Here is a 23,793-nt window from a genome sequence, read left to right as displayed (position 1 = left end):
AGACCTAGATCAAATCTCTGACTCCCCAGGCAAGAACTTTGCAAGAAACTATTGTGTAACACTGCAGTGTAGGGAAAACAAATACAACCCAAGGTAAGAGATGAAGTCTGACCTTCACAAAAGTGGGAGCATGATGCCAATGGAATTTTTAAAATCAAGTTGTCTAGCCTTTGTAAGAAATAAACTTCATTTGTTTTATACCACAAAAGGCCTGTTTCTATTGGAGAAAAGCAAACTCTTTTCCAGCTCTTGTAGAAGCTAGAAAGTTTGTTTAAACAGATCAATGAAGTACTGTAGGAAATAAAATTGTTGGGAGGAGGACAGAATAATGGTGAGAGATGAAACATCTGTGGTATAGTTATATCTTCAGAATGACTCCTGTACATATAAATGCCTTGCTACTGACAAAAAATCTTTCTGTATAATTTCTTCCTCCACAGTGAAGAGGAACATTTTCTGGAGCTCTCTGGGTTGTCATCTGATAGGTGAACCTAGACCATCTGCAAACTGTGAGGGACTCCAGAATTCATAAGTTTCTTCATTATATGTGATCCTTTGATAAGAAAATTGGTTAGATCAGAAGAGGTCTGCCACCATGTTGTGGTCTGAACAGCGTAACAATTTTCATTTGATTGTGGAGCACAGAGAGAAAAAGTCACTCCCTTGTCAAGAACTGATATCAGAGCTAGCTACAGAACCTTTTTCTCCAAGCGCTTGTGCAGTGCACCTGCCATTAGAGCACACTGGTTTAGACATGTTTGATAGAATTAACATAAGATCATTTTTGTGAGGATCTTCAATGCTATTTTTCAGTACTAAAAATTCCTCAGGGTGTGAACCAGATCAAACTTACACACTTAGAGCTCTCGGCAAAGTAGTCCTGATAAAGGAAAAGATAACATGAAGATATGTTCATGATGGTGAATCTGTACAGATCTAGAGGTTTTGCTTTCTCTGTAAGTTTGTTTTAAATCAGTTGTAGGGGCTTTTTTAAGAACAGAAAGTGCACCAGCATTGGAGTAGATTTGTGCTATTTAGACCATGCCAACACAGTCCTTCAAAAACCCAGTTCTGTGAGCACAAAGTTCCTAGACTAATACTTTGCCCATCTTATAGCTCTTTTTCTCTTCAGGACTTAGGGTCTTTTTATGTACAGATAGCTTCACTTGCAAGAAACCTGTCTGGAACAAGTCCACAATTCTACAGTCTTGATTTCTCATCCTGCACACCTCGTTACCACTATGTGTTCCCCACTAATAGACACAAGAGACACTCTCCTTGAAGAACAAAAGTTATAATGTGGATGGTTGTGTTGCAGCCTGCAAGCTACTGCATGAGTGAAGGAAGGTCATTCCCTTAGCCTGAGGTGAGTGAAACAGACATTCCCTGAGAGTTATTTCAAAGGTTAAGCATTTTACTTAAAAAACATGCTGGATGTCATTGGTTGGATTTATAATTTATTGTGACTTTTTTTTTCCCCATAAAAGTAGGCTTCTCTTTTTCCTAAGTGTCATTTCAGCAAACATAGCCTCAGGTCAGGTTCTTTTCTTCTCATACCACCTGTCAGGCGTATAAGACCAGAATCTCTGTTTACTGAAGTTTTCTAACAGTGCAATATTATTTGATGATTTCTGATTTATGCTATTGGAGTGTTACACCAGGTTTTGAGATCCTCCAGGCTAACTGGTGACCTCATGTGCATTTATGCAGCCTAGATGATATCAGCCTCCAGTGAGACTGCCCTGCTGTAATCAAGGCTACCCTTTGGACTGCAAAATTTCCACTGCTGGTGTTAATCTGTGACCAGGTAAAACCTTAAATTGCCTCTAGAAGCATAAGGGCAATTTAGTTCTTGAAACTGGCACTTGCAAGGGAACAAAAAAGAAAAAGGAAAGCTGAGGAAATGTGATGTTGAAAGACTGAAATCACTGACAGAGAACCCCAAGATGTTGGTTTTACAGTCACATTCCTGACCAGAACACTGCCTTAAGGGAACAGTCAATAACCAAGCTGTCTTATGGGAACAAGGCAAAATATTCTCCTTTCTGCCTTTGATTTTCTGTGAGTTGTCCAGTGTTTCTCTTCTAGAGTTCTCTTCCCATTGTAAATTCCATTTCTTAATCAAACTAGAAAAGAAATCTGTAAGGAAGGAATAAAGAGAAACATTGAATGAAGAAGGTTTCCACATAACTTAAATTACATTTAATTGTTGATATTCTACATATATTATTATATTTTCAATGAACTAGCTTATGGTGGCCTTTTGCACAGGAGTAGGGCTAGGAAGAATGCAACCAGTATTATGAAGATGGGGAGGGAATAGTTTTCTGCCCTCCTCTCGCTTGTGAGAGTGTTTGGGTCTCAGAGCGTTCCTGAGCTGTATCAAATGAAGTTATCTCTCTGCAGTCCTTCAATCAAGCTAGAGTCAAATTATTATGACTTGATCCCATCTCTTCCTCAGTATATCAAAGCAGCACAAGGATGCTTGAAACTGTGGTAACCAAGCACCACTTGCATCCATTAAAAATCATCATAAGCAGCTGATAGTGTCCATCAGCACTCAGACCAAATGTTTATTATTATGAAATTCCTGCATGTTCCCTCTACTAATCTGATCGGGGGGTCTCAACAGGAACAAGGTTGTAGAGTTTGTAAATGTCTGGCCAACACTTCTAAAACAATAATGCTAAAAATTCAGAACTTCATAAAAAAAGAAGAAAACAGCGGGTGGAAAAAGGTGGTGAGACCTCTGATGGTGGATTTGGCTGTGTGCAATGTTGTTCAGAAAATGCTGTACCTGCTGTTTTTGTAATAGGATGACCTTTTCCACTGCAAAGACACAGCCATCACAACCATTAGTAAAGCACTAATGAATAGCCTCCTATTCAGACAACAGTAGCAAAGCAGGAAGCTCATATCTCCTACGTCCCTTTCACTTCACTGAAGGGTGAACTCTAAAACCTCATTGAAAACAGAACATTTTGAGGAGAGGAATAGCAAGAATGTCACACAGAATAAATCCTCTAGAAAATTTTCAATTTGCTGCTTTTAATGTGGGTTTTTTTTTCTGTTGTTGTGGTTGTTTTGTTTTTACTCTGCATATGCTTAATATATCTGAGCACAAGTTACTATTTGTGCTATTATTGTACCTAGGAGCCATGATGCAGGTAAAGGACTCTCCAAGTTATCTAATGTGCAGCTGATCCAGCTGCTCTTTACTGATCTTGTGCTGCAATGTCTAATGTATGGACTTTTTTCTTTCAGACTTTGCCACTCTTGGGAGGCATGAACCCTCAATAGATGTGATTAAATATCTGCTCAAAAGTGATAATCACTTGAGATGCTGTATTATTCAGACTCCTGTTTTCGTTTCTGATAAAAACACAGGACAGAAGACTCTGTAGCCCCAGATTTTAGAGATAGAGATCATATTCTACTTTCAGCTTATAGAAGTAGGGTAACATGTTTAGTTTGTGTAAAGTTGTCAGCCAGAAATTGCTTTGGATTGAGCTGTGTATAGAAAAAGATTTTCCCAGACACACAGACACTGTGAAATACAGGCTACAAAAAAAGAGGTCTTTCTCCCTTTTGAATTCTCACTGTTAGTAAAGAAGAGTTTGTAGTAAAAAATCTGTGTTATATAAACTGACTGTAGGCCCTTACGTTTTCTTCAAGAGTACTTAAACTCCTAATGAGATCATTCATAAAATGAAAAATTAACCAGCAGTGTAAGTCTGTTTATGTAAGCATATCATAGAACAATAGATTATCATAGAATTATTAAGGTTGGAAAAGGCCTCTAAGATCATAAAGTCCAACTGTCAACCCAATAATACCATGCCTCCTAAACCATGACCTGAAGTACAGGTTTTTTGAACACCATCAGGGATGGTAACTCCACCACCTCTCTGGGCAGCCTTTTCCAATGCCTGACCACTCTTTCAGTAAAGACATTTTTCTTAATATCCAATCTAAACCCATTCCTGATAAAACTTGAGGCTGTTTCCGCTCATCCTATTGCTTGCTACTTGGGAGAAGAGACCAACACCCACCTCGCTACAACCTCCTTTCAGGTAGTTGTAAACGGCTATAAGGTCTCCCCTCAGCCTCCTCTTCTCCAGGCTAAACAACCCCAGTTCCCTCAGCCATTCCTCAGAAGTCTCATTCTCCAGACCCTTCATAAGCTTCATCGCTCTTCTTTGGACATGTGCCAGCACTTCAATGTCTCTCTTGTAGGGAGGGGCCCAAAACTGAACACAATATTCCAGGTGTGGCCTCACCAGTGCCCAGTACAGGGACACAATCACTTTCCTACTCCTGCTGGCCACACTATTCCTGATACAAGCCAGGATGCCGTTGGCCTTCTTGGCCACCTGAGCACACTGCTGGCTCATGTTCAGCAAACTATTGACCAACACCCCCAGGTCCTTCTCTGCTGGGCAGCTTTCCAGCCACTTTTCCCCACTCCTGTAGTGTTGTGGGGAGTTGCTGTGTCCAGAGTGCAGGACTTGGCACTTGGCCTTGTTGAACCTCATACAATTGGCCTCAGCGCATCGATCCAGCCTGTCCAGGTCCCTCTACAGACTCTTCCTACCCTCAAGCAGAACAACACTCCCACCCAACTTGCTGTCATCTGCAAACTTACGGAGGTTGCACTCGATCCCCTCATCCAGATCATTGATAAAGACAATAAACAAGACTGGTCCCAACACTGAGCCCTGGGGAATACTACTCGTGAACAGCCACCAACTGGATTTAGCTCCATTCAGCACAACTCTCTAGGCTTGGCCATCCAGACAGTTTTTTACCCATCGAAATGTACACCCGTCCAAGCCATGGGCAGCCAGCTTCTCTAGGACGATGCTGTGGGAAATGGTGTCAAAGGCTTTGCCAGAGACCAGGCAGACAACACCCACAGCCTTTCCCTCATCCACTAGGTGGGTTCCCTTGTCATAGAAGGAGATCAGGTTGGTCAGGCAGGACATGCCTTTCATGAAGCCATGCTGGCTGGGCCTCATCCCCTGGGAGTCCAGTACATGCCATGTGATGCCACTCAAGACAAACCACTCCATAACCTTCCGCAGCACCAAGGTCAGGCTGACAGGCCTGCAGTTCGCTGGATCCTCTTCTAGCCCTTCTTGTAGATGGGCACGACATTTGCTAACCTCCAGTCCACTGGGACCTCCATGGTTAGCCAGTACTGTAAGTAAGTGATGGAGAGTGGCTTGGCAAGCTCCTCTGCCAGTTCCCTCAGTGCTCTTGGGTGGATCCCATCTGGCCCCATAGACTTGTGAGTGTCCAGGTGGAGCAGCATGTTGTAAACTGTTTCCTCCTGGATTATGGGAGGTTTATTCTGCTCCCCAACCCTTTCTTCCAGCTCAGAGGGATGAATACCCTGGGGATAACTGGTCCTACTGTTAAAGACTGAGGCAAAGGCGGCATCTAGTAACTCAGCCTTTTCTTCATGCTCAGTGGCAATGTTCCCCACTGCATCCAATGGAGATGGAGATTTTCTTTGTTTATCTTTCACTTTACAAAGAAAATAAGAGTTGAGAATGAAAAGCATATTTTCCAGGGCTTAGACGTGATTTAAGAACATAAGATATGCTCACATTGTAGTTAGATAACTTTTACTTTAGCAAAGCCACCACTTGCAGCAGCCTGTTACTCATCTCTGCCCAAAATGTTAGGCTGGACCAAATGAGAAGACCTGATCGGAGCATTCCATGTTTGTCCTTCAAACCAGGAAATGTTAGCTTTGGAAATCATCCAGAGCATGGTTTATCTACCCTGTTTTCCTGGATTTAAACAAATTATTCCTGCTAAAAACTTTCATGCATCATATTAAGTACTATTCACTGACCTCTTAGAAGGGATTTGGGAAAGATCTTTACCCTTAATGATGCAGATAGACATCTGGTTAAACTTTCAGTAGCACCAGACCAGATGAGATCACAGGTTGTCATAGATGTCTGTGGAAATTCTGAATCTTTGTGTGTATTGTTAAGTGTTCATCTGTATCTTCAGCCCAAATCTTCATATATATTTTGGCACTAAACCCCTAATAAGTTGAATGGGAAACAAAGGCCTAATTACTTGTGAAATAATTAAATGTCCGATTTGCTTTTGAAAACAAATCTTACACCTTACACCTCTTACACAACTCTTACACCTTATTATAATATATATTACATATATTGTTATCTACTGTTGGCACTGTTACTTGAACGGGCAGGTGTGCTATAATATGTACTCAAAGATTTAAAGATTTGTGAGGCTCAGAGAAAGTTATTCAGCTTTTACCAGCTCCATTACATCAATCCTTTCATTTTTTTGATGCTATGCTTCTTGTTCACTCCATCAGCTTTTTATCTCATTCACACACACACAAAAATGAAGTTATGAGCTAGCACAACTGATATCAGAAGTCACTACTCCAGTCTACTGTTTTTTAATTTGCCTATAAATTAAGCTGTGAAATGGATTTTAAAATTTTGATTAAAAGCACTGAAGAATATTTCCAGGAGGAGACAACTGTGCTAAGCTTCCTTCCATAAAGAAATTTTATAAGTAGGTCATAAACCCCTGAAATTAAGTCAGAAATGCTGACAGACCCCAAACTTTTAGAAGCTCTGTAAGCTCCAGTCTAATCATGTTCTCCCAGAGGGGGGAAATCTTTTTCTTGAGACTAAATTGTAGACTGTAAAATTGTTGTTTTGCCATGTAGAGCTCCAAGTATACAGTAATGAAATGTAGAAGAAATGTGTTGTTACTATAGCAACTAAATTCAAAAATATATCTGAAAATTACTATTTTTTCTAAATTTACACTATGAAACATTTCCCAGTCTTGTCTAATTGTGTTATGTGATATAGTTTTCATTTACTAGCATGGGTCAGAAGAACTCTGAAACTACACAGAAATTACTGGAGGTAAACAAATATAAACTAACCAATGATTCAGCCCCAGTGGACCTTATATGTACTAGGGCATGAAAAAAAACTACATAGAATTAAACATCTAAAATTTTCAACTTAGAAGCTGTAGGTGTTTGTGTGTGTATGTGAACAAATTTGCTTATTTTATATAATCCTCTTCTATGATAGGATCCGTTGGTTGGTTTTTTTTTAAGTTTTTCAAAACTATATCATGATTGTTGTGATCTTTATATGAAACATTGTTTATGTTTAGCAGATGGTTTAGACAGAAAACATTTCCGGGTTTTGCAAATTACTTATATATGAGTTACAGAATTTCACTTTTAAGAGTTTGCACCTCCTAAGGGAAAAAAAGGATATAAAATAGATTATTCTTAAACATTATTTTTGTACATTGCATACTACAGAGTGTTTATTGATAGGAAAACAAAGTCTCTAAACTTCTGTTTGTATTTGGTTTATGTAAAATAAAGCCAGAATAGATAATCCTGTTGTGGTGGTGAAGAGTAACTAGAAAGTAACAAGACTCACAAAAGGTCACTGAAGCTATTATTCTATTTCCATCTCTGCAGTAGAAGTGACAGTTTCTCTCTGATATTCTGATTACTGCTATAGTACAGCTGCAACACCATGGAAGTTTATTTTATGGTACAGTGGAAAAGAGCACACTTGCAAAGAAAACCCAAAAAACTTTCAGACCTACTGTGGTCTTCTTGATGGCATATTAACAAGCTAGGACTTGGAGCTCTTTATTGTGAACTCTTTTATGTTCAAACCTTATGGAATTTCAAACTTGTTTGCCTGTGTGTATGTATATTGCTCCGTTTTCCTTGTACCTTACTATTTTCAAGTTCACTGACATTTAAATACTATAATAAAAGTAGTATTTGATGTTTGCCCACTTATTGGACACATAGATTAGATGTGTGGTTGATGCCCATCTCTTTGATGAGCTACCTATAAAAAAAAAACCCTGAGGTTCCATGGTCTGAGATTGCATTAAACAAAACATGGGCTAGCAGAGGCACCTTGTAGTGAAAGAGTGAGAACACAATCTGTTTTGCAACAATATAGTCAACAGCTTAAGATTACTTCAGCTAAAGAATCAACATAATATATTAAAATTCATCCTATATTTTTAATGCAAATAAGTATCTCTTCATTTTAAAAAACTTTTGTGAATTAGGTCTGTTGCTTGTAAATAAGCTTGTTAGTCAGAATTATTTGGTCTCCCCTTTAGGGCTCAGTTATCCCTAGTACCAAATCCACAAGGAGGACTTCCACTGGTTTGGACTTAGTAAGAGAAAGAGCAGAAACCAGACTTTCCCTTCCATGGCCATTGAGATGTTTAGCCCTTGACTTCTATACTGTTTTCCCCTCTCCACCGCTGTACATAATATGTACCTGAATAAGCCTTTATTACTTAGATTATACTATTATTGCATGTAACTTATTTTACTGTAGTTTCTTATCACCCTAAAATAATTGTGTTTAATTTCTTTATATTCAATATTTACTGAAATTTATCCTTTAAAAAAACCCCAAACAAAACAAACACAACTAAGCACAAACAGACAAGAACCAACCAACCGAAAAAATCCCAAATCCAAAAAAACACAGTTTACTTTCCTCCTGCTGAGCTTCACAAAGTCCCAAGGTCAGGTAGTAGCAACATGTGTCTCTATTCCTAAAGCTGTGTAAATGAACTTCAGTGCCAATCTTGCAACAACTCCCTGCTAATATTAGAGAACAATTTCCATTACTTACAGTCAATACAGATTCCTCACACTCATTCTGGAATATTCAAGATGTCAAAGAAATCTACCTATTGAAAAGCATGAGAAGAACTAACTTGACCTACAGTTTGGCCACAAACAATTAAAAATTGTAATTTCTCATTCTGCCTGTCATGTCCCTTAATCCTGTTTATTCATTTCTTTAAGAACTTAATTCTCCTTGCACTCTTTTGTATTCATATTTTTAATTTATTTACTTACTTTTCCCCCTTTAGCCACATTACTTCTACCTAACAATCCCTGACTATAAAAATATGATTAGTATGATATTAGATAAGCTAGATGCCCAGAATGTCAAGGAATAATTGCAGATATATAGTAAACCAAACATATTGCTATTTCTATTTTGTGGTTTAAAGTCATAAGTATTCAAGGTAATCCTGATTATTAGCTGTGTGTTGCAATCCTTATAAAAAGCTGTGGGCAAAGCTTCTGATAGAAAGACAAATGCTAAAATACAGAAACTATACAAACATTAATGAATACCCTAGAAAGAATAAAGTAGGTATTTTTGCAATTAAAAATAAAAGCCTTAAAAAATTAAAGCATGTGGTCATTTAAGATAAAAAAAATAGTTAAGGGAAGTAAGCGTGTATAAAATTAATTATAATTTATGTCTTTAAACTATTTTTAAAAGATATATCATCTATATAGAGCATCTTGTACACAAATAATTTATTCAACAATTAAATATTATTAATTTATAGATATCAGAAATAATAAAACAACAATTCTATTGAAATGCTAGCAGAACAGTTTCTGAAAGTTGGGTGTAGCAAGCTTGCCATCTACTGATCAACAGGAAAGTTCTTTATTTGCAAGGCATTTTTGCATACCATAATATTTAGTTTTAAACCCTTTTTATATGATGAATCTGTGTATATGTATTCAAAGAAATATGTTTCCAGTACTCCTGCAGGTCAATATAAAACCTCAAAGATATTGTACTAATGGATCAAAGATTAGTTCCTGAAGTACTTCCTATATCCAGTGAGGAATATTTCCCTAAAAGAGACATAATTTTATTCAGTATTTGGGGAACTCACTTGGTTTCTCTTGCAAAAGTATATTCCTAATTCACAGACGTTCTGATGAAGTTAAAATATTATTTTATTAATAATATGGCAAAAGCAAATAAATATTCTCACTTTTTCCAATTCTTTCCATTTTACAAGATCTTCACTTGTCCCCTGCCATCTGACAGTTTTACTCTCACTCAAACCTTGCCAGTGCATAGTGGGAAGTTGCAGAAAAACCATGTCTGGTATATTTGATGCTGTACACCTTCATGTTCTATTCAGATGGGTTTAGACACAGAAGCTGAAATTCACAGTTATGTCATATGTACAACAAAGAAAAATCTTTACCGTCTTTTGAGATACTCCTTCTTATGGGTTAAGGCCCTATATTATCATTACTATTACTATACAATTTTTCACGTTACCACCATGAATTAATTTAATTTAATGGAGAATTATAACAATATACATAACAAATCATGAAAGTTGATGACCTGTGACTAAGAGATAAACAGTGATGGGTTTTTTTTAAAACTATCTCTATAATCATTTGGATTTTTGTGGAACTACACATAGTGTATAATACCTTCAGAATGAATGAAGGTGTAAGACTTCTGAAATTAAGAGATCAGAGCAATATTGAAAAGAGAATATGCTTTTTCCAAGCACACAAGAAAGTTTGTCTTTCTACCTGTACCATCTAGATTCAGTGGCAGGTTTTTTTCCACACAGCTGTCATGTAGTTCGCATGGCTGGACTTTTTCTCTTTTTAATATCTTTCTTACTTCTCTACTGGATAATAGTCTCCTGTAACGCCATTATTTAAAGTTTGATTCTTATTTCATTTGTACTTGTATAAATCAGGAATGGTTTCACTTCAGTTAAGACATTACCTCTGTTAACTCCAAATTGAATGAATGTGTTTTGCTGCAGAACCTCTCCTAAATAGGACTGGGAATTTTAGATTGCATGGGACTATAACCTAAAGGCAGAAAGTCTCAGAGCCAGTATGATTTGTAGAGACTAAGATATTTCAAGAGATTTGTCAGCAGAAATCAATAAGCTTTGTGAAATAAATTTCCTAGCTGGCATTCAAAATCTCTACCACAACTACTGTACGCAGCTTTGTACACCAAGCAGGTTAAAAATCTGTCCTTGGGAAGGGGTAGGAGGAAATCTGCAATATTTGTGATATTTTGATTGTTTTTCCTTTAGGGCAACATTTCGGTATCTTTCAGAAGATGACCTGAAATTACTCTGCATTTCTGGGACCAGATAGGTTAATCTTTATTCTGGAAAAACTTTGAGTCTGTTGGGGCATATGAGTCGTATCCACCTTGCATATCAGCAAGTATATGTCACAGCATGAAAGCTGTCCCAGAACACTTTGCACTTCAGCTCTTTACAAACACCTGGGCTCATCTGCCTCATCCACACTTCAGCAAATGCCAGAAGAGAGGCACACATGGCACAGCTCTTCAACATTTGCTTTGCTTTCCCCAGGATCCACTTGACCTTACTGTGCTGCTGTGACCCCTGCTGAACCTGGATCCTAGAAAGCTCTCTCCAAAGCACCCACAAAGGATCTACAAGATGGGTATGTTGCAAGTGAAGTTGGTAGTGTGTGACGGGACAGTAGCACTATTATGTACGCTATCCCCTATTACATGCCTCACTTTCCTTTTCAAAGGAATTATTTAGTTCATTACAAAAGAGAGCTTGGAATGAATTAAAGTCTATTAAGTGTGGTGACCTCTATGTAAAATGAGAATAAACTAGTAGATTATAGCTACTTTTCTGTGCTAACAGAGTTAAAAGAAAACTGATAAAGGAACATAGTTTTATGGCTTTTTTTTCTGCCTCTAAGTAAACTGAAGAGAAGGATTTACACATTAGATAGAACATATCTAAACTGAATGGCATGATCAGCCTAAAAATATTGTACTACCAAAATAATAAGGCTGTACGTATTGGGAGAAACACAAATAAGCAAAACTTTCTAAATGTTTTAAGATAAAGAAAGGTGGGGCTCTTTCAGTGTCAAAGTAAATTTAAAATAAACAGAACATGATATTCACACATTATTAAGCACAGGTAGCATAATCAGAGAAATTGAGAAAACATTACATATATATTTGATCTTTGAAAAGAAGCTTATTAAAAAGGGTCAACTTCATTTTTGTGAGAAAATATTAAAGATTTAACATAAGACAGCTAAGATGGAGAATAGCACAATGATAATTAAGTAGTAGATCCTAGTTATTTCTGCAAAGTGTAAATAGAAGATAAGGTAAATATGGGATTTGGTACTTTAAGAAAATTGCTCTAAAGTAAACTTTTACATTGATTAGCATTATAATTCCAAAGATGCTATTTCAGAAATACTTATCAGAGCATATTTAATTACACTACTTATGTACATACAGCTTCTTTAAGCTTCCCATATGCATACAGATTTGAAATATATGAACAAGCTATTGCTTTTTCTCAAAGCTTGGGTCCAAATACAAATATGAAAAAACTGGACATAGCTTACTGAATCAGTCTTTTGTCTCAACTGAATTTGATGCAGCCTCTCCTGAATGTTGCAAAATATATCTAAGATCAAGTTACTTTGAATTTAGGATGGGAGGAGGTGGGGGGCTTGGGCAGCAATAATTCATTTCACTGGATTTTTTTAAGTGGCATTGCAGTATAAATCTTAATGTAAGATGAACTAAAACATTAAAATATGTCTTCAAATAGACTATTTTTACTTGATTTATGCTTCCTGTTTGTTTTCTGCTATAAATTTACTTCCTAAAACTTTCATAACTGACCTGTTAAGAACAACTGTAGCTCAGCTGGAGTGGTTAAATTGAAAAAGTTTATATTCTTAATGTTTTAAACAAGATTTTTGAATCTTTAACATTCTGCATGTTTTTATATTTCCACTTATAATTTAAAAGTCTCAAGCAGCTGCTATTATTCTTGTGACATACTTCTTTCCTGCTCTTCAGTGAGAAAGATGAATATGTGATTCTCTTCTTGCCTGTACAGTCGTACTCCCAGTGCCAAGTCTAGAAATTTACATCAGAACTACTCTGCTCTCTCAAACATAACATGTGTCCATTTATTCTACATAGTAGACTAAATACAGCATTGTGTTTTCCTGGCTTTACCCATCTGTAATTCATACAAGAATTACATTGAAGAAAGACACAGAGTAAACAAGCAATAAGTCAAAATCATTTTATTCTTTAAAAGAATAGCAAAAAGCAAGCATTTCATGAATCACTGCAAGAGGTAGTTAAAACTGATGAGTCTTATGAAAGACATAAATTTTTAGGACTGGCTTAAGACCAGTCTCTAAATAAAACAAGAGTGAGTGACAGATGTTAACCCATTTCCAAGGTGTTCTGCTGCTTATATTGGTACAGCAATTGAAAATAACTCACACCATTCCTAGACCATGAAGTATAGAGCATGAGTTTTTTACAGCTCCTGTAAGTTATATCTACTATTTCTAATCCAAAATATATAGTATATTAGTTTTTCTTTTCTATTCTGTTTTTACAAAAGCCTTCTATCATAAAAGCACTTAGACATGAATTACTAAATTCTTTACAGCTGCAGGTCCCTTAATTAAATTAATTAAGTGATTATTGCAGTATGATATACAATTTACTGGCATGTGTCTAAATAAACAGAGACTAAAAAGTGTTTGCTAAGCATCAGAATGTCAATAAATGCAATGCCAAAAGCTGAGCAAAGATGGACCTGCATCATTTAATTTTCTGCGTTTCTAAATTTACAGTTTTAAAAATTCAGCACACAATGTCTTACTGTAAAAATGAGACCAAATGGTTTTTAATTATTGGCTGCTCTAAAATTCTGAGGTTTTGTTACCACTAAATTATTTACCATGTAAAGGAAAAATGCTAAGGTAAACCTGTACACTCTGTGTCCAATTCTCGGTGAATTTAATTCAAATGTGCTTTTCTGTGAAATCAGAAATGTGTTATTTTATTTATATTGCAATTCATGTAAGATCTGTTTTCAAAACTACATTTGATTTTATCCTTTAAGGTTGTAGTATGATACCTGAGCACAGCTATACATGACTTATGATGTCTGTATGAACCTTTGGGATTTGAAGTCGATTACCCAGTCTTTAACTGAGGCCAGTGCAATCAGGCTGTGGCCCTTCATACATCACTTAGCAGTGTACTTGATGCCCTGTTGCTTAACTGTGAGGAGTATTAGTAAAAGCACAGGTTATAACAGGAATTTCTCATTGAACACTTATATACTTTCATCTTTACTATGAAGTAGTTATGTACTAATAGCCAGATTTTCTTCGTTATCCAATAGTATGTAAACCACATTCTCACTATGTACTTTATGCAATTTGTTTAAAATTTACAAAAAGTAGTCTTTTTGTGCCTTACGGATGTGAAATAATAAATGTTTCACAATGCACAATACACTATAAAATTCTGCTAACTGAAGCTGAGAAGCTTTCTGAGTAACATTAGGTAACTGTGCTAACTGGTTTATTTTATATATGTCTTCATCTGTATGTTTGTGTGCCCAAGCAATTTGTATGCTGTTTTGGTGAAAACTCACCCAGAGAGTGAGTGTCTCTAGAGAGACATTTTACTTTTTCCTTATGAATGGAAATTGAGGATGAATGACAGAGGGTAGCTTATTCCTAAGAACTGAAATTTCTTGAGCCTTAACTTGTAGTGGATAGGGAAAGAACAAAGGATGAGCATCACAGGAAATCAGTTATACTGCAAATGATTTCAGCAATTAATTCCTGAAGGCATTAGAGATTTCCCTTGTTCCATCTTCTACAATCCTGTTGTAGAAACCTATCTGTCCTGCAGCTGAGCACCTGTTTCAGAGTATGTGGTTCAAACAATGAACAGGGAAATGAGGGGTTAAGGCTTCAGGAGATGCAGAATTTTGCTCTTCTCCCTTTATGTTGGAAAATTTCCAGTTCTTCCATCCCCATGAGAATAATCCCAGCTATTTTCCTTTCCACACTCTTGTAAGTGATCTAAACCTTTCTTTCCCAGAAAATCTTTACTTTGTTCTGTGTGTGTATGCATGTACATGTTCTTAGAAGGTTATTTGCATGAATCATTCACAAAGCCCAAACTTTGCAGTTGGATATATCCCTCACCAACACCAGGTTAAGTCTCTGGTAGGTAAAGACAAGACTAAACTGCAGATATTTGGTATTTTCATCTTTCCTGCAGCTGGGTTGTCAGCTCCTGCCTGAAGTAGTTCCTTCCAGCTTCTCTGCAAATCTTCCCAAAAACATTTCAGTTATATAACCAATATATAGAAATCCAAGTGTGACCATATTTGCAGTCATCTCATTTCTGACCTAGTTTTTCAGTGCAATCTTCTTGTTTCAGTAATTATTTCTAGTTAAACATGATGCAGCTGTAGCATCTCATGGAAAAAGCCACACTAGAGGGAAATACTTATATAGTCAGCAGAGAAAAAAAATGGAACTGAAGTCTAAGTTTACTGAGATGCTCCATGACTTCTTGTATTAAATTCCAGCACCATATTAATTGAATTATTTTATCTTGATAAGGAAAAAAATTTATGGGGACAAGTGTTGCTTCTGGTACCCATTCTAATTTAGTTTAGAACCTAAAAGAGAATGAAAATTGGTAAATATAGATATGGTCAGTTTGTATGTGTTCATGGATAAATCTGAATTGAAGCAATACTAAGTGATACAGTAAATGTATTTATTGAATTCTAAATCTAATTCCAATCCTTAAAACAAACAACATGAAACATCAGAGTGGAGACATCCTGAGGTAGTGTAACCATTGGTCATTATCTTCATTATTATGGCAGAGAATGTAAATTTAATCTGAAATGTTTTGTTAAAAATTACATTATTTGATTTCTATTCTATTTTATGCCCTCCTTCCCCAACTGGACTTTCTTGGTTATAGAGACTGAATGTGGTCATATAAATACAGTGAGGTTGGTGTGTTGGCCTAACTTGGTGACAGTGGTGAACAGACTAATGTACTTACACTGGAAAGTAGCATGGCCAACACTAATTAGAGTGCATATTAAAAAAGGAAGGGCCTTTCATGAACTTTGATTGCCATAGATATTGTCTGCAAATGTAATTTGCAAAAGAGAAACATTTCACTGAATGTCAGCCTTCAGAGGGCTTGTTAATATATCAATGGCGAAAAAGACTGGAATAAGAGTCCAGGACCCCAGGCTTGGAGGGGCAAGGCCCTGCTACCCAGAGACAGGAGGCTCCAGTTCTTAGCAATAACGTACATCAAAGTACTATGCAGAGACACCTGAGCTGAAGTTGAATGAGACTATCTTGGAAATAATTGTATGAGGAAGATAATTTTATATTACTTGAATTTTCTATTACTTCATGTGGACATACTTTCAGAGTTCTACAGAGATTCAGATGAAAGGGAACAGACTTGGGGTATATCGTTAAGGATTCTTTGTGGTACCCCTCTACCCACTTCATCCCCTGCCCTAGCTGAATTTTTCACATAAAATGGATAGTTCATTATTACACAGGAAAGTATTTTTGGTTCTATTTCATCTTTCTTGCTCTCCTCCTGGCCAGAAAATTCTTGTATCCGTGTATTCAGTATCACTGCCAATCACATAATCAATAAAAAGGTAGAAACTATTCTCCTCCCAATATAAATGGCAACCTTGTGGTTTGGAATCGAAACAAATGGTTCCAAATTTCTTCAGCCAGTTTTGGAGCTGCATTTACCCTCCTAGAAGAATGCTGTATGCACTAAAAAGTCTGTATTCAAGTATCCCCAGTGTTATGCAATTAACTTATGCTAAAATTAGAGTTTACTGTAATTTCAGTTAGGCTATGTTCCATTTGGGCTGTCATTTTAATTTGAATCATACCCATAGTGACTCCCAACATTTTTAAAGGTGGTAGCCCATGCTTCATGAAGTCTAGCTGCATGGCTCCTGCCCTTCCATCAGAGATCCTGTTGCGTCCTTCTCACTATCAGTTCTGCTACAGGAACTGATACTGAGCCAGCAAGTGAGGCTAGACTTGCCTGCTTCTGTCTCAGCACATTCAGTTTTGGGCCCCTCACTACCAGAGGGACACTGAGGTGCTGGAGTGTGTCCAGAATAAATGTCTTTACTGAAAGAGTGGTCAAGCACTGGAAAAGGCTGCCCAGAGAAGTGGTGGAGTCACCATCCCTGAAGGTGTTCAAAAAACCTATAGACATGGCATTTCAGGGCATGGTTTAGGAGGCATGGTGGGGTTGGGTTGACGGTTGGACTTGATGATCTTAGAGGTCTTTTCCAACCTTAATAATTCTATGATTCTATGGTTCTATGATATTAATGTATTTGCCCCTGCTGTTGATCCCCAAACACTGCACAGATATGTGAGTTAGCTATATGGAGAATTAACACAGGCCTGGAAGAACGAGTTTGTTGGAATATTGTTTGTCTTCTCACACTTAATATGCTTTTACCTCACAGGGTAAACACTTCTTACTAATTGGAACCAACACTTGTGTGTGTATGAATATATACATAGGAAAAAAGTGCACAGAATATTTTTTATTTTTTTGTCTTCTGAACAAATTTGTGCTAAGTAACCCTCATAATAACTTTTATTAAGTTGCAACTTTTAACACAGTTCTCATGATTTTTACAGGGAAGCTCAATCAATGTTTTAAAGTGATTTGCTCAAGATTATAAAAATAAAGCAAAAAGAAATCATACAAAAGAAATGTCTATGAAAGATAAAGAAAAATTTTTAAGACTGGCAATACTGAAATTACAGTAAAATATTAATTATATTCATTTAGGTTTGGTGTATTTTCAGGGTTTTTTTTTTTCTAAAATAAGGGAAACTAAAATATGCATAGTATATAGAGAATAATAAAGAGTTTTAGCTAGGGGAAGTTCTGGAAACAATTTAATTTTTTTTCATATATTGATTACATGTCAACTTTTAGTTTACTGATGCTTAGAATTCATTGTTTCACTGCTTTCTGCCTTTGAAAATAACATATTTCAGATATTTGATTTTGTAGCTTCAGCTTCAAAACTTGTGCTGACTTTCATCTTGTACTAGTAAAAACACATTAAGGATTAAGACGCTAGCTGAAAAATAGTAGAATTTGAGATTTTCTTTAAAGAAAATGAAAGGTTTGGGGGTTTTTCTTTTTATCTTTTTTCCTCTTTCTAAATATAAACTGCTGTGTGTGTGTGTTTAAAGTTAACCTGTTAGCTGAAAGTCTTCAACCCTTTTTTGCTGGTCTTGTTACCTGGTAATCAAAGTCAACTCTTAAGTGATATAGAGTCATAATTTATATATAAATTCTTAATTTTTTGCAAGCACTAAATGGACTCTAAATGTTTTTTCTCTCATTTAGCTTTGGGTATTAATATTTTGTACAACTTAATTATAATTTATATGACAGGCATGTTGACCTCTGGATAACATTAGTGATTTTCAGTGCAATCTGCATTGAAATGCAATGAGAATGTGGTGTTGAACAACAGAGTTATGAAAAGAAAGGATTTTGGTTATCCTGTGTTGTACTGAAATTTGCAGTACCTAAGGTTCCACTGAGAGCATTTCCATCAGATAATTGAAGAAAATTGTGAAAGTTTTAAAAACTATTGCAGCTGCCTCACTGAAAAACTGTATATAGAGACTGGCAAAAAAATTGTGATTTGGGATGATCTGAAATTCTAGTGGTATCTGGAGGGAATGATGTCATGATTATTTAAAGTTTCTTGTCAATAATTTAAATGGTGCCTTATAGCATCACCATAGAAAATACATGAGCCTTTAGCTGATTTTTTTCTAGAAAGTGATAGCTGTTGGCCACATCACATTGCTGAGGCACATCCTTAATTAGTTTGCAGTCAATATTGTCAAACTGAAAATTGATTCTGCATTATTTTAAGACCATATCTACAGAGGTGGAAGAGAAACACACATGATACAGTGTCCTTTCTTGACATTACATACCACACTCATGAGACAAGATAGAGAAAACAGACTTTTGTTCATTAGTGTTTGAGTTACATTTTTTAAAAAAAGCTTTAGGATTTTTTTAAAGTTCTTTTTAGTCACTTTTTGTTTTGGAACATGTGAAGTTCAGTCTTCTCATTTTTCCTCCTTAATTATATACACATATACCAAGCAGGAAGGCAGTCTGGAAGAATATGTAGATATTTATTATATGGGTAAGGATCAAGTTGTTGTGGAAATGGCTATGTGAATGAAATGTAATGTCACTGTATGTATGAGTGTTTATAATATTGATATAATCCTTTGAGCACAGACAGAACTGGGACAGGTGAATAATAAAGACTGATGCAATTAATGGAGATCTATGTACCATATCAAGCATCTGCTTCCATTTCATCCTCTCCACCCAATTTGTAACTCTGTTAAATTAGAGATATTTTTTGGACCTTCTGTATTCAATATACATGGTATAAGGTCTGGTTAAAAAGAGAAACTCTCACTCCTAAACAAATAATCATGACAATATTATGAAATCCAATATTCTTAATTTATATTCCATGGCTCAGCAGCCAATTGGGTGCCAGTATGTCAGGTAGAAGTGATTATTAGGCTATTATACACAAGAGAAGAAGTCACTAGAAAAAGCATGGACAATGTGCTACCCAAAGAGCAGTGACGAAGCTTTGTTTGATAATTTTTCTAATTATGTTATCAGTTGCATAAACCAGTTTAACCTTCTTTTTAAAAAGGCAGCTTTCCTTCAGCAAAAGAAAAAAGAAATTATTTCAGTTTTCCTTCTTATATATTTTATTCCTTCAATTTCCACTTTTTAAATACATTCTTTCTTGTGTATCTAGTTTTGTCATGATAGACAGTTCTAAAAACTGCTTACCACCATTTCCATTCTGAAGCTTTGAAGAAAATTGTTTCTTGGAAGCTCCACAGCTCAGCCCTGTGTTTAGATGCTCAGAACATGACATATCTGGGTCACCAGAGGAATGGTGACAACTAAAAAGTTGAGACTCTAATCCTGACATTTTACATCCATTGTAAAGATTCTATGTTACTGGATATTTGTGTTCAAATAACAGAAAATAAAAATGGTTTGCCCAAATTCCACAATTATGTATTTACAATCTTGTTAGACTGGGTTACATTCCTGTAAATTATCTCACAATTTATGTTTTTTTTTTTAATTATAATTCCCTTTATGGAATTCTCTAGCTGAATGAGAAGTTGATTCTCAATCCATTTTGACAAAATCATACAGTAATGTATTCAGTAATGCATATCAGAAAACATAATACTTTATTGCAGTAGACAAACATCTTATGGAGCTGTTTGAGAATGTATGCTAGTTAGCCTGATTCTTTACTTAAACACAGATGTTTCTCAGATTTGTTTAAAAGAGATACCATTTTGGATTTTCTGAACTGACATACTATTGATATGTTGTTATTCAGGCAATTGAGTGAAGGTTGATATGTCACTTAGGAAATTCAAAACAGATTTCTGAACGTTGCTGAAAAACAAGTTTGTGTTATTTTGATGGTCTGGGTGGCTGAGTTTTCCCTGTAGTGTAAGTATATACCAGGTATTTTTATAAGTCATTCAAATATGGATTTGGAATGAAAGGCACTGAATTGCAGGGCAGTATCAATGTAGAAAAAAAAACAAGTTTTTGCCACTATTAAATAAAATACTGAAAAATAATGGTATCATTGGCACACAAATATTATCAGTTTTCTTAAAGTGATATCTTAAGTAATGAGGATTTTCATGAAGTAGATTAATATTTCTGACATGTCACAGAAATAACATGTTTCTTTGCAGAAACTTAAAAAGACCCTTCTCATGGGAAAGGACTGTGAGAAAATCCATGACAGGTTTCATCTCTCTATCCAAGAAGATTACTCAGTGAGTTCCAAAGGACAGTTACCTAGCACCTCATCAAGAAATGGAGGAATTGAGTGTGTACAACAGTTTGTTCACTTAGTCAATACCTTGAGATTACTAAGGGATATTGTTTTGTGGCTTGATTAGGTTACATTACATTGCACATGAACAGACCACAAGGTCATCTGTTAGTCATTAGAAAAACACTGAGAATTTGATGTTAAACTGCTCCAGTTCTGTGGTCTTATCCAAAGACTAACACTATTGCATAATGTTTGAAGTGCTGAAACTAAGCATCAAAAAAGTAACAAAAGGAAAATATTTCACATAGGAGTAATGAAGAACAGACAACATGAGGAGGAGACTCAACACTCTGTTAACAAGCTGACTTTTTCAATTGTTGCAGAACATGAACATATTCTGGATAGATCAATAGATTTTGCAGATAACAGAAGGGATGTAATGAAGTTTAAAGAATTTTGTAAGATAATGCTTGAATTCTAACCTTCTTTGAAAAATCTGTAACCAAGAGAGATTTTTGTCTGAGGTTGGACAGAAAAATTTTGATACAAGTATATCATTAAGACACTTTCAGGGCATTTATTCTAGATTAGACATGCACAATTAAAATTATTGGAACTGAGTAGTCTCTCCTGTGTGATCTACAGGAAATGTCTTTACAACAGTTTATGGGGAAAAAAGATAATTTTGAATTAACCTTAATATGTATTACATTGAAAATACAATACTTTATGAGTTAATCCTTAACATTTCTGTCTAGATACATATTTATACCTTTCAATCTTCTATGAATTTCCATCAAATAATTTTAGCTTACTTCACAAACATAAAGGTAGTATTGAAAGCCATATATTATTCCAAGTTTTCCTGTGAGTGAACTGAGATACAGAGTACAAGGACTGTATCTGAAATTACTGATTTATATATGTGTGTGTCTGTGTGTATGCAAGTTACATAAAGTCAGTTGCATATTATTTGAATTTTTGTTGTTCAGTCAACAACTGCTTTGTAAGAACACTGATAATACCAACCCTCTGTTGATGCTAATCAACACTGATGTACACACCAAAAGTTAAGCCACCGATGATCAAATAAAACTCAAAGCATGGGAATTGCTATTGGTATTGTTTTAGATCAGAAATGCAATCAGTCCATTAATATATCTGGCAATGACAAGTATCAGAGTAGTTGTAGTAAAAATCCTTCAACAGGCAGATGTGAGATAGCTCTTTCCTCATCTTTTTCTTTTTCCCTAATTTAATGTGATTAGAAAATACTGTAAATTAAAGTAGGAGGTTTAGTCTTATTCAGAGAATTTTCATTTCATTAAAATTTTAATTTTTATTCTATATTTCAAAGTCTATTTTTTATCATTAGAAATATGTATCTGAATCTGACTACATCCTTAACCTCAATGATTTTCTGTGACGGAGTTCTACAGTCTAATCACACGCTTCATAAAAACATTTCCTTTTTACCAGTTTAGAATTTACTAACTTGCAATCTCAGTGTGTCGCAATAGGTATATCTGTATGAAACAGAGGAAGGATAGCATGTTGAAATACAACACTGGACTGTAACTGAAAACTATGCATTCCTCATGTTCAATTTGTATTCTGTAATGCAGAACTAGAATATGGATAGAATAGTCTCAGGAAGCATTAATACAGAGACTCACAATCCAAACCTCCACTATTTGTTCCAGGATGAACTTCTTAGTATATAGGGAGAAAATAAGGATAAGAAGGTAGAGGACATGAAACAAAGAAAAAAGTAAATTAGGCAATAATAGGTCTGTGACTGGAATATATTTGGTCAAAGCAGAAGAATCAAAAAAAATCTTCCAGCTGGTTTCATGATAAGGACAGCTTCATATGTGGAAAAACAAAGACTAGCTGCTCTGATTAAGTAAAGATGTATAAGGTAGACCAAGTTGGAGAAGGAGGTGTAAGGGAGCAATAAAGGGCCTGAGTGCAAAACAACAACTGAAGGAGAAAGGATGTCTGAATTCTAACATAGGATGGAAAGGGTCAACAGATCTAATCTTAAAATGTTAGACCATACAGAAAACAATTGAGCCCTCCTCCTACATACAAAAAAAGCACTACTATTGTTATGTTATTCTAGAATTTGTTAGCTATGTATTGATGAACTTCTAATTATCAGCCCATGTTTCTTATTATTTTTATTATTACTAATTGATTATTATTTTAAATCAATTAATCAAATATAGATTATTACTTTGATTTTAATTTTAATATAGAATTCCAGTAAAATTATAATTAATATATTAATTATGTGTAATAATATACCATTATAATTATGCAATATGTGTAATCATAATATATATTCTAGAATATAAATTATTGCTATTATACATATATGATTATGTATAATAATATATGATAATTATAGTAATTATCATATTAAAAATAAAAATAAAATAATCAAACTAATAATAAATTAATTAAAATTAAAATAGTTCATTTCTTCCTATGACAATATTGTTCCTTTTCTTCTGTAATTTTTCCCTCTCTTCTGCTAAGGTAGTTACAGAAAGTAACCTTATCACTTATTTCTTTTCATTTTATTAATGGAGATAAGCAAATGTTTCTTTAGTTATCTCTTTTAAGAGAACCTCTCGATGCCCTGATCAACTTATTTTTAAATGTTACAGGTTAAACTCAGCCTCTTGACAGTTTGTGCCCAGACTGTGCAGGACTCTTGTTAGGACCTGATCAGCACCGTGGACAGCACTGCTGCACCTTCCCCTTGGGAAAAGGAACATCAGAGTATTTGGTGAGTTTCATAACTGTGTTGTAACACAGAATATTTATGCATGGCAATCAGAACTACTTCTAAAGCATGGCAAACATCTAATATCTGTTCCCAGATCTGCCATTTTATTTTCAGTGCTTGTCAGGCTACATGAAGTGCTGCATAGGTACATCTCTGTACAGAAATCAACAGCAGTGCATTAAATTGAGAGGCACCAAAGCAGCCATTTGCCATTCAGACAATTTCTCTAGAGTTTTCTGCCTACCAGGGGCTTGCATTTGTGACATCTCTGAGAGACTCCGGAGCCTGGTGAACCCTAC

Source organism: Phalacrocorax aristotelis, chromosome 3, assembly GCF_949628215.1.
Source record: "Phalacrocorax aristotelis chromosome 3, bGulAri2.1, whole genome shotgun sequence".
NCBI lineage: Eukaryota > Metazoa > Chordata > Aves > Suliformes > Phalacrocoracidae > Phalacrocorax > Phalacrocorax aristotelis.
Note: the sequence above shows the minus strand (reverse complement) of the source record.